General features: G+C 35.1%; 1 pseudogene across 1 annotated transcript in view; it reads left to right on the top strand.

Annotated features, from left to right (window-relative positions):
• LOC102926903 (histone deacetylase 1 pseudogene) overlaps positions 1-10,794 on the top strand; it is a 58,657-nt pseudogene extending 47,863 nt beyond the window's left edge. Inside the window, exon 3 of the transcript XR_013046808.1 lies at positions 3,905-10,794. The product of XR_013046808.1 is annotated as a histone deacetylase 1 pseudogene (transcript). The remainder of the gene's footprint in view (positions 1-3,904) is intronic.
• Positions 10,795-13,100: the final 2,306 nt, after the last annotated feature.

Raw genomic sequence — 13,100 nt, 5'->3', positions numbered from 1 at the left:
TGGGAGAGGTGAGGTACAATCCAGCATGGTTCTCTGGAGAACTCTGACTTGGTCTGCAATCCAGCATCCAGGATCACCAGGAGCCAAGAGGGCCAGAATGTATGAATCTCCGGTCTTAAGTGCTCCGGTCTTAGCCACACCCCAGGGGTAGGTCATAGGAAGGTGTGGCAGTTACCCCACCTTCCTCACTAGGAGCAGTGCTTCGAGGTCAAAGCTGGAACAGCTACTCGCTGCATTAAGGTATCAAATTAATTCTGTCTTTTCCTTATTTGATTTAAAATAACACTGTTCACATTTATGATAATATTTGTTTAGTTTAAGTTATATGCATGATTAAGTCTATGGTTCTCTTGTAAGGCCTAATAAAACAAAAAAAAATTAGTTCAAATTGTTTTAAATGATTTAAGAATTCCTCTCCTGGTGGAGTGAGAAATAACATTTTCAGGTAACAAAAGTTGGCAGCAAGAGAAACTGTTGGCTTGTGTTGGGTTTAAACTTCTCCCTCAGTGCCATTGTAGCTTTAGGGTGTATATTCCTCAAGGGAATTCTTCCAAAACACAGCTTTGAGATCAGGAAACATCAAGTCTGCCAAGCTTTGAGAATCCCATAGCTATTTCAACCCTGGGGCCTCATGCTCTTCTAACGGAGCTGAGCTGAAGAGTACCAGATTCCCAATTTCTAAGATGATTGATTGAAACTTCAAGGCAAAAATCACAGCACTATTTAAAAACTTATTAACTACCATAGTGTAAGCCAGACCCTAGGCAGAAAAAAAATAGTCACCTTCAACATGCCATCTCCCTCCAGGAGAGCACTGTGTATATCTAAAACTGCAAGACATTGTGAAGACCATCAGCCCCTACTTGCTCCTTTGAAGGAAAAGCTCTCCCTACTCTGTACATCTGAAGCACTGTAGGGAAAATGGCAGAGTAAGAAAAAATCCTCCAGACACCAAGACTTAGTGTGCCCCCCACATTGGTTGTACACATGGTGTCCACATAAGACAGACTAGGAAAAAGTCTTAAACTAGGGTCATGACAAGACACCTGAGCAAGAGAACAGTCTGCTGTCAGGTGGATGCTAGATAGGAAGAGTAGAGGTCCTGGCTGCAACACTGTTAGAGACCCTACCCAACTTACTGTACAGAATATCTGCATTGGGGTAGAGTTTTCCCATGAGATGTGCCAGGTAAGTGAAGCCCTCACATCACCTATGATAGACCTAATATTTTCTACATTAGCTCTTAGCCTGGAATCAGACTCCTTAATTATTTTTAATGGATGCTTTAAAATCTTCCTTTTGCTGCTTTTCTCCTTAATTTGGAAATTAAGCATGATTTGAGACTTTCTTAATTGATCTCCACAGTCTCCTAACTCATGGCCCCAGCACATCTAAAACCATGTTTGCCCTGTGGTTAGAGCCATAAGGATCCTTTCCTGTTGTAAACAATCCTGCTCTGGTGATTCCCATCACAATCAAGTGCGGTCCCCTAAAAAAATATTCATGTCTTTCTCATCTCCTTTCAACTTTAATACTTAATTCTAACTTTTCTCTAGCCATACATTGAGGTGAACTAAACAGGATTCTAAATGAACTGATCTGCAACAAACTTATTCTCCCTGAGAATATTTTCTTCCAAATTCCTTGTGATAGATAGATGTAATTTTTCAAGGTCTATTAAGTTAAAATCTCCAGAAGCAACATTGGTTAATATGGTGCCCACTGCTCACAACCATTTATCACCTAGATTTATTGAATGTGATTATTAAATAATCCTTGATTCTACATTTCAACAGATATTTTATTTTTTCTCCCCATATTTCCAAACCTTATTTTTTTCATTTTGTCTTTGTTTTTAGAAAGATTATGTACATATATTACATATTTGTATATATAGAACATATATATGTATATATACATATACGTGTGTATATACATATATACGTGTGTGTGTGTGTGTGTGTGTGTGTGTGTGTGTGTGTCTGCTTATGGCATATGAGGTTGGCTTCAGAGGCAAGAAACAGTTTTTAAATACCATGTAGCTGGAGTTACAAGTGTTTGTAAGCTGCCTGATGTGGGTTCTGGGAATAAACTTGTGTCCAAGCAGCAAGTATTTCTAACAGGTTGAGGCATCTCTCCATATCTAACTGTATAAAGCATATTTTATTTAGGACCATTTCTTCTTTTAAAAAGAATCTATGTCTCTTTTTAGAACAGTTGTAAACTTTATTAACTTTTCTAAAATGTGATTTGCATTAAATTAATATCAGAATTTTTATAATTGATAGGTTATCTATCCATGTTATGCTTGTTTATTTTCATTGAAAGGAAAACTCTTCACTTTATTTTTATTCACTGATGAGCTCTTCTTTACCATCACATCTTAGTTGAATATTAATTATTCTTTACCCCCTTTTCAAGAAGTAGTCTGTAAATTTTACCTAGCTAACAGTGATCAATTTTTAATTACACTTTTAGAAATTATGTTCTTTGCTGGATTGTACAAATCTTGGAATTTGCTGAGTTATACAAAGCTTGGAATTTGCTGAGTTATACAAAGCTTGGAATTTTTCATTCATCTATATGTCCCTCATTTGTGGATCGATGTCTGCCCCATCTTGAGGATTAAATAAGTTCTCATCAAAGAATGATAATTTCAGAATATCATGGGATTGAAAACATTAATTCATTCAGGAAAATATAAAATTCATCAAAACAGGTCAATAATAATTCTCTTATATAAATATGTATTCATTTAGCTTTTTGTAGATGAAGCTGTCATTTATTGATATAAACAAAGCATTATTTAGGTGTGAGTAGTTCTCTGTGCAGAAACCACAGCTTCTCTAAAATGGAGTTAATGTTTCCTGTCATTAAGAAAATTAAAATTTCAGGCATGTGTTTAACCCCAAATTAAGATAATTTTCCAAGATATTTCATGATGTAACCTGAAAAAATGTTTTAAGAAACTTTAATATGATGTAAGTGATTTTAATATGTCATATTTAATATTCCCCAAGCATAATTCATTTATAAAATGAAGCATGAAAAATTATGAGTTTACTGTTTCTAAAAATATAATTTTCACTTTCTTCATTTTTATTTTTAGAAATCTAATTTTATAAAAGAATCTAGATAAAATAAATAACAAATATAAAAAATGTTTTGTACAACTGAGCAATGAAAATTTTAGAGCACTAAAATATTTTTATTTAAAATAACAATACAAATAAAATGAAATAAAAAATTAAATCCTTGGACACTTGGACATCTGAGTCAGACAGTTCCCTAGAACCTAAACTATGGACAAGCTGACTTTAATATGTATATTAGTGTCAACATTTTCATTGATTCATAATTCCTTAAAGTGTAATAAAATGATTCATTAAAAATGAATATTTTATGTGAATCATCATTTCTACCCACTTAACCTAAATCCCACAAACAATTTAGAATACTTAGAGTACTCAGAATCCTTAAGAATTACTAACTTTAATTACTTCTAAATTGAAGGTTAAATCCAATTGACTTCATAACCAGGAGGTTTGAAATATTGGAAAGTACACAGTGTTTGAAATATGAATGCATGGGTTCAAGGTCATGATTTGCCACTTAGTAATATTTTCACCTGTGGAGAAGTGTTTAACTTCTCTGACCTTAGTCTTGTGAATTAAATATATGAATACTAATGTATTATATATTCAGATATTGCAATACTGTTTAGGTAACAGCAAAATGCAAAATGAGCTGAAATAAAGTATCTGGATATTTTAGATACAAAATGATGAATGTATATATTTAATATATTAAAGCAGAGACTGTAGAATGATAAATTTCAATAGGCAACATATAAATTGATGCTGTTTATAAGTCTGTTTTCAATTCTTGTGTTCCATTTGCCTAGGTAACATATCTGAGTACAGCAAACGGATGCTGGGATTCAATGCTTGTGAGGACTGCCAGTATTTGATGGCTTGTTTGAGTTATGTCAAGTGTCTACTGGTGTTGTTATGGCAAGTGCTGTGAAACTTAAGACACAGATGGACATTGCTGTAGACTGGACTGGGGGACTGCCTCATGGAAAGAAGTCTGAAGTATCTGGTTCTACTACATCAATGATGTCTTCTTAGTCATCCTGGAACTGCTAAAATGTCACCAGAGGGTGCTCTATATTGATACTGGTATTCATCATGTCAATGGTTTGGAAGAGGCCTTCTATACCACAGACTGGATTATGATTGTGTCTATTTATAAGTACGGAGAGTACTTCCCAGAAATTGGGGACCGACATGATATTGGGGCTGGAAAAGGCAAGTAACATACTCTTAACTAACTGCTCTGAGATAGAATCTATGATGAGTCCTATGAAGCCATTTTCAAGCCCATCTTTTCTGAAGAATTTCCAGCCTAGTTCAGTGGTCATTAAGTTTGGCTCCAAGTTCCTGTCTGGGGATTGGTTTGTTTTCTCCAACCTGACCGTCAAGGGACATGCCAAGTGTGTGGCGTTTATCAAGAGTTTCAACTTGCCAATAATATAGGAGATGGATATACCACCTGTAATGTCTTTCAGTGCTGGACTTATGAAACACCTGTTGCCCTGAACACAGAGATCCCTAATGAGTTACTTTACAATGACTACTTTGAATACTTTGTGTAGCTAGAGTTTTCCTGCCTTGCCCACAGTCAGGACAAATCTCTGTCTCCCGCCAGTCCCACAGCCACTCAGACCCAACCAAGTAAACACAGAGACTTATATTGCTTATAAACTGTATGGCCGTGGCAGGCTTCTTGTTAACTGTTCTTATATCTTAAAGTAATGCATTTCTACAAATCTATACCTTGCCACGTGGCTCGTGGCTTACCAGCATCTTCACATGCTGCTTGTCCTGGCGGCAGCTGCAGTCAGTCCTTCTGCCTTCCTGTCCTTTTATTTCTCCTCTCTGTTAGTCCTGCCTATCCTTCCTGCCTAGCCACAGCCGTTCAGGTTTTATTTATTGATCAATCAGAACAATTTGACATACAGACCATCCCCCAGCACAGCCAAGTGCAGACCATCTCAGACACCTGCACTCAGGCCCATGGTCCTAATCATCCTCTATGCGGACCTGCTGGGTAACACCACAAAGAACCCAAGAAGGGCTCCCACAGGACATACAGAACATCCCACAGCAACTTTGGATCAGATTTCAAGCTTCACATAAATCCTTCCACTATGACTAACCAGAACACTAACAAATATCTAGACAAATTCAAGCATTGGCTCTTTAAGACGGTCAGAATGTGGTCCCATGCACACATGGTCCCAATGCCATTCCAGAGAAAAGTAGTGATGAGAACAAAGAAGACCCTATTAAAAGCATCTCGGTCTGCTCCTCTGACAAAGGAATTCCAAGTGAGAAAGAAGTCTCCAATCCGATTCAGATGAAGAAGGAGGAGGTGGTCTCAAGAACTCTACTAATATCAAAAAAGCCAAAAGAGTCAAAACAGAGGATAAAAATGACACACATCTAGAAGAGGAAAAAGAAGCCACAGAAGAGTATAAAACCAAGGAGAAGTCAGAAGTTAAAGGGTTCAAAAAAAAGAGGTCTAATTGACCCAATCAAGATCCGTGGCTCTAGCATCTCCTAATTTCCTCACTTCTCCCCAATCTTTCATATTTTATATTCTCTATTCCTCTATGTATTTACATAAAATATACTAAATATAATATCCCCAGGGGATGGAAAGAAACCAGAGACCAAAGCCCAGAGCTGTGGTGCTGGGGGACCTCTTCCCAAAGCTGCTTTGTCTATGGAGGCCCAGGTCTTAGTTTTGAACCCTGTAGGGCCTGCAAGGAAAGAAAACCACCATAAGACAAACTCCCAAACTGCCAAGTGCCTGCTTATGAACTCTGTTAAGATGCCCTTATTAGGCATTCTACAAAGGATGCCTGGGCCTTCCAAGACCCCTTAGTTTCAGGATTAGGTCATTTTTAGATTGGTTCTGTTTATAACTTCTAACTGGTCTCAGGCAAGCAGAAAAACGCATTTCTCTGTCTTCTCACAATTCTGCAGGTGGAGGTTGTTAGACTAGCTTCCTTTTTTGAGATATTTTCATATTGTGAGACTCCTTGTAATAAAACATCACATTTCTACTAAAAAAACAAGAGTATAATACAATACATAAGGAGGTCATGATCACTCCTAATGATATTACTTCATACACACACACACACACACACACACACACACACACACACACACAAATTATATAAATTATGTATGCATATAGTTGTATATATTGTGTATCATTTCAGGTAAATATAAAATATTATGACTCCATGTTGCTTTATCAAACAACCTTGATGTTATTTGTCCCTTATCCCCCTACCCTCTTCACCCCAGATACAGACCCTCTTTCTCCTTTTATTCTGTTTTCTGTTTTATTTCACCCTTACTGTGCTGTTCCCCATCAAGTGTCTCCTCCACAGTCCTTTTATACTTTTCTGGTTCTGTGGTTACTTCATTTTTATGTTCACATCTAAGGGTTTGAGTTAGGAACCACAGATAGGAAAAGACACTCAGTGCTTGTTTTTTTCTCTGTCTGGGTTACATTTTATTATTCTATGTCCATAAATATATGGGAACACATTTATTGATTTCATTTTTTTTGTAGTTGAATAGTATGCCACTTTATATATGTACCATATTTTCATGATCGATTTATCTGTTGAGGGACACTTAGGTTGTTTCAATTCCTTAGCTATTGTGAGTATGGTAGATAGAAAGACAGATGTGCAAGTATTTGTTGAGTAGAATGTGAAGTCCTCTGTGCATATGCCAAAGAGTGTTATAGATAGGTCATATGGTAGCTTCATTTTATATTTAGGGAGGATATTTATAATGATTTCCAGAGTGGCTGCACCAAATTGCATTACTGCTGACAATGAATCCCCCATTCCTTACAACCTTGCTAAATTTGCCTGTCAGGTCCCTTCATTTTGGTCAGTTTGTTTCAATGTTTAATTTTATCTTAGCTTTCTGATTGAGTTAAGAGGAAATCATAGAAGCTGGTTCAGTTTGCATTGCTGAAATAGCTAAGGATGCTGACCATTTTTGAGTGTTTCTTTAGCCACTTTATTCCTTATATTGAGAGTTCTCTAATTAGATATCTCTGGCCCATTATTTTTAATTGGATCATTTCTTTCCTTGACATATTGATTCTTGGTTTTGGTTTGTTTTTGATTTCTTTTTGTTCCTTTTTTAAAATGTTCCTTCTATAACTGCACATTAATCCTCATTCAGTTATATTCCTGACAAAGGTTCATTTCCATTCTATGTTTTATTTTATCAATTGACTGTTTCCTTAACTTTACAAAATGTTTTTAGTTTGGAATCTTATCCTCATACTGACAGATAAATATAGCTGTCATCTCCCATCAAAGATGCCTCTCCTCACTGCAAATGGAGACCATAACAGAAAACCACATCTTGACACATTGATGAAATCAAGAGATTTTGGGGAGCTCAGCAAAAATTGAAAATGTCTACATCACAGCTTGTGCATCTGTGACTCAGGTAATATTGAGATAGAGGAGTAGAGAGATAGAATTATAAGATTTCACAGGACATCTGCTGTGAAACAGTCTCTCATGTAAATGGCTGAATAAGATCTGTACAATGGCAATATAAAAAGGCATGCTAATTCAGAAAGAGGAAAACCTCATGGGATCATAACCCTTGGCAAGGATCTAAAAGCAACTGATGACTGCTTTAAAGGAGAGTGAGACTAGTCCCAAGTGGTCAACTCCAAAATTTATGGACAAATACTAAATACATAGAACCAGTTGATCCTATCATTCATATATATATGAATTGGGAAGAATATATATAAAATTGGGAAGAAGAGGCTATATATTTGAGAGTGATCAGGACATGGAAGGAGTTGTAGGAAAGGGACTTGGAAGTGGCTGGAGAGGACAAAATAGGGGAAGGTGATATAATTATATTTTAAATAAATAAAAATGTATGCAGACTAGATACATGTGTCATGGAAGCAGAATGACAGACTCTGCAGGCAGAAGAGCAAAGAGACAAACAATGAGAAACAATGTGTCCATGGGAAGATAGTACAGGAGAGACAAAAGAAGAAAATATAGAGATGTGTATGTGTTTAAATGTCCTAATAAAATTCATGCATGTGTCTTAGATTTTTATTACTTTGATAAAAACAAAATGCCCAAAAGCAACTCAGACAGAAGGAGTTTACTTCACTTATACAACCCAGGCACAGTCCATCAGTGATTAAAACCTGGGCAGGAGCTTAAGGCAATAACACTGCGGCAGGAATTGATGCAGTGGCCATGGGCGAGTGCTGCTAATAGGCTTGGTCACGATGGCTTATATTGTTTTCTTATACAATCCAGAACTACCTGTTCTGGGTACCATTGCTCACAGTGAATTGGGCCCTCCCACGTAAATCATCAAACGAGAAAATGCACTATAGGTTAGCTCGTAGACTAGCCTGGTAAGGACATTTTCTCAATTTAAGTCACCTCTTCCAAAATGACGCTACTTTGTGTCAGGATGACATAAAACTAGACAAAACAAAATTAAAAATGAGGATTTATTAACATTCTAGGTAATGATCAAATATGAAGAAAAAAAGATGCCTGTAATATGGCACTATCTCCTAAGTGCTAGAGACAGTGTTGCTAGTGTTACCTCTGCCTCTGTGTTTTATACATCATCCATGATATATAATCAAAAAATAAAGCTTTAGAACTCTTAATTTCAGAGGCATTGCTGCTTCATAGTTCCATATCATCTCACTTTCATCCTGACAATGACACGAATGAAAAGTCTAATGACAGATCAACCATGTTATTGATGAGCAAAATGTGGCCCTGTTTAATGTTAAAATATGTTTATGCAGGATAGGGAGTCACTGACAAGTATTGTCTGTGTGTAGATGATCGCTTGTTTTCTTTAACGATCACACGAATTTCAATACCCTGGAATAATATCAGAAGCAGCTCGTTTTTGGAATTGAGTCATTGCATTTTAATACATGCTGTGAAAATTTTCAATTTATTTTCACAAGATTTAGAGTATGCAAAATTTGGTTCTTCCAGAAATGATGTATTGCATAAGTTCATTTTTTTTTTTTACAAAACATATTAAACAATGACTTTAATTCAAACTTCATTATTATGTCTCTTATCTTTTATCTTAGGTTAATTTTACTTAAGCTTCATTGAAAGACAAATTTGTAAGCATGCTGTTTAATATGGTGAACAGAGATTTTTACTGCTCATTTTTGTTTTCATTTAGTTATGACTTGGTTGTCCTGCAACTAGCTGACCTAAAATAAGTAGTTTACAATCTGTTTTTATGAGTGGAGTGCAGATCAAATCCCTCTGCCCTGTGGGACTGTTCCCAGAGCAGAGTCTCATGTGAAGCCTGGAAATGATCCATCTCTGCAAGGCGATCAAGGCCTTTTCAGATAAAGCCTGTCCTTGCTGTTCCATAATGCTGCCCTTTATGAACTTACTGCCGAGCTTTACAATAACACACTCTGATTTTCTCTTTCAAAGAATTGCCACAAAGGATCAAAGAGAAACAGTAAGTTTCTAAAGAAAGGGAAACTTGAAATCAAAACAGTTTGAGGTAATTTTAGGTGAACTTTCTTAAAATATTAGTATAGAATGAAGTATAAATGGGAAAAAAATCTATGTTTAAAAAACTATATTTTAGTGTGCTACAAAAGGGAAATACTATATTATTAGCCAAGCATTCATATCTATGACATTGATAATTTAGAATATATATTGTTAATAATTACATATTTTTTCTTTCTAGTTTAGAATATTAAATTAAGCTCAATTCATATAGTTCATAGAAATTATATCTTTCATGTAATCTCACTTTTAGCTTATTTTTTTCAAGTAAAGTTTTCAAACTATGTATTGTGGGACTTAACCCCATGGTTATATACATCTCCCCATGTATCCTAGGCCATAGTGTTGTTTGTATCTTGTCCCTGAAGATAAGGCAGTACCATAAAAAGTTTTACCAATTTCTATGTGGATATAGGATAAAGGATATTTCTGATTCATGAAAAGATAAAAATGATTAAAAAAAAAATCAAACACTTCCCTAATGTTTCACAGCTATGAATTGGAAGCAATTAAAGAGAGTGCCTTGAAATTATTTGCATAATTGATATGCATGTGGGTGCATAATTTATATCCCAGAATTTCATGCTTTTATGCTTTTTTACTACTTTACACAACAACATATTTCTAAATTCCATTCTTACATGAGCAATACAGAGATGCATATTGACAATATAAAAGTAATTGATATTTTGCATATTTGTCTTACTCCAATTCAAAGATTTTTATTCTGTTTTGTTATATATGTATTATCTTATTATGTTACCACTTTTTGATGTCTATTGTCTTATTTTATGAGTATTCTAATGGTTTGCATGACTATATTGTACATCTTATAAACCATTGTCATTTTTGAGGTTTTATTTACAGTTGTTTCTTATTTTGATTTGGTTTTGGTTTTGATCTTTCTGTTTACAGGCATTTCTTGAATATTTACCATTCTCTTTCTCCCTTAGATGGAACCATTAACAAAGACTCAATGGAGAGGGCTTTGCTCTTAGAATTAAGAGCACTGTGTTCCTGAAGTGTAAGCACTTAATTTTTTAACTTGAGACAATTGGATCCTATAGTCTAGAAAGAAAATCATCTTTTGTTTGAAGCCAGCTACATTAGCTTCATTTGAAAAAGCACTAAAGTTATCCTATGTTTACTGTGTCTCTAATTATTTCATGAAATATATTTTGTTCATGCTTCCCCTCCCCAAATTCTTATAGATCCTTCTGACCTGCCTACACACACACCTTTATATGCTTTCTCTACAAAAACAATAAAAATCAACAACACACACAATTGAAAAAACCCAACAATAAATAAACAAACAAACAAATAAATAAGTGGAAACCAAAAGCCCATTCCAAAAACCAAACAAACATGGAGTTCATTTGAGTTGTAAGGTCTGCCCGTGTATGGTTCATATACTTAGTGACACACTACTGAAGAAAACTAATGTTCCCTGTGCTACCAAGTACCAATTTAGAATTGCTTCTTGGTAGTGGTTGATCTCTACTTGAAATCTCAGTCCTGAGATCCCATTTCCCTTGAACCTGTGTAGGTGTGCTGCCTGTTTCTTAGACTCTGCATTTATAAGTGACTCTTCTTTCTTAACCACTTTCTGGACACTAGGATTTCCAAAAGGAAATCCTATATTTTATATATTTCTTATTTCCAAAAGGAAATATATAAGAGTGAAATGCAATATTATTCTTTTGACACTTCTTCTAAAAGATAAAATAAAATTGACAAATACATTTGTACATATTTATGCTTAAAAATCTGATATTTGATGCATGTATGCATTATGAGATTACCACAAACAAACAAATTAACTTATCTAACTCTTTACATAATTATTTCTATTTTTGTGTATAGTAAACTATTTATGGTCTATTCTGAGCAATATTTAAGTACATAGTAGATTATGATTTACTATTTTACAAGGTTCTTTGTAGATGTCCAAAATTACCAATCATACATAACTGAAACCTTGCTGTGACTTACTCTTTCCAGGTATAATTAGGAAAATAAAACTATCTCTTCCCAGTGGTGATTGAAAATAAGTTCTAGGCTTTTGAGATAACATATACTATAAAATGGCTTAATTCCTTGCCATTTTATTTCTGGTCATTTTCTTATAAATTTAATGTAGTTTTATCACCACAAAGACGTTAATGTCTAGTCCATCAGAGTTAGACTCAAAACTTTTAGAAAAAAATGCAAGATTTGTTATGTATTACTTAAACTGAGTTCTCCATGACTATAAAAATGATTTTCTAATTATGTTTCTTTTGATTACTTTGTTTTATAATTGTTTCATTATAATGATTTTCTCATGAATGTAAACATTCATTAATTGATAAAACATGACTTGGGGATTTAATGCATGTTTTGTGTTTCAGTATTTACATTCTTCCCAGTTGTATAGTTATTAAATTAGGAGATAATAATAAAGCATTATAAGATTAATTTAATATAGTAGCTGATAATGACCAAAATAAAAATTATGGTTTAAATGTGAGATTTCCTCCAGAGACTCCTGTGTTTGAAGACATGAACCTTTGGTGTAACTTGGAGATGCTGAAGAATCTTTATGGCATAATGGCATAGCTGGAAGAAATGAGTCACTGCTGTGTGGGTCTTATGAATTCCAAAATCTCTCTCTTCTCTTCTCTTCTTCTCTTCTCTTCTCTTCTCTTCTCTTCTCTCTCTTCTCTTCTCTCCTCTCCTCTCCTCTTCTCTTCTCTTCTCTTCTCTTCTCTTCTCTTCTCTTCTCTTCTCTTCTCTTCTCTTCTCTTCTCTTCTTCTCTTCTCCTCCTCCTCCTCCTCCTCTTCTCTCTCTCTCTCTCTCTCTCTCTCTCTCTCTCTCTCTCTCTCTCTCTTCTCCTCTCCTCTCCTCTCCTCTCCTCTCCTCTCCTCTCCTCTCCTCTCCTCTCCTCTCCTCTCCTCTCCTCTCCTCTCCTCTCCCTACCCCCCCTCTCTCTTTTTGTTTGTAGGCTAAGATGCTGGTCTTGGTGAACTGTATGTTTAAAGCAAGTTAACTGAATTAATGTTTTTCTTTCCCAGTGATGGGGAAATAAAGCTTTTTCCTAAAAGCGAGGTCATTATTGTGATAAACCTGAGCATGTGTTTTTTGTTGTCGTTGTTGTTTGTTTTGTTTTGTTTTTACTTTGGCATTGTCTCATTTGATACATTTGAACATGTTTGGAGCTTCAGAATCAAAGAGTGTTGAAAGCAAAGTTTAATGCATGAATGTAGTGAGAATGTGGAAGATCAGAATGTCAAAAAAATAGTGCTACAAGTAGAAACTGAGCTCACAGGATGCAAAAAGATCAAAGACAGTCTTGAAAATTTCATTAGAGGTTGTTCATGTTACACTTTGACAAAGCATCTTTTTATGTTCTGCCCATGTCCTAAAAAAAAAAAAATGATTGAAATTGACTTCAAAATT

The sequence above is a fragment of the Peromyscus maniculatus genome, chromosome 21 (genome assembly GCF_049852395.1).
Source record: "Peromyscus maniculatus bairdii isolate BWxNUB_F1_BW_parent chromosome 21, HU_Pman_BW_mat_3.1, whole genome shotgun sequence".
Lineage (NCBI taxonomy): Eukaryota > Metazoa > Chordata > Mammalia > Rodentia > Cricetidae > Peromyscus > Peromyscus maniculatus.
The sequence above is the reverse complement of the archived record's forward strand: the minus strand, read 5'-3'. Positions and strand labels throughout refer to the sequence as shown.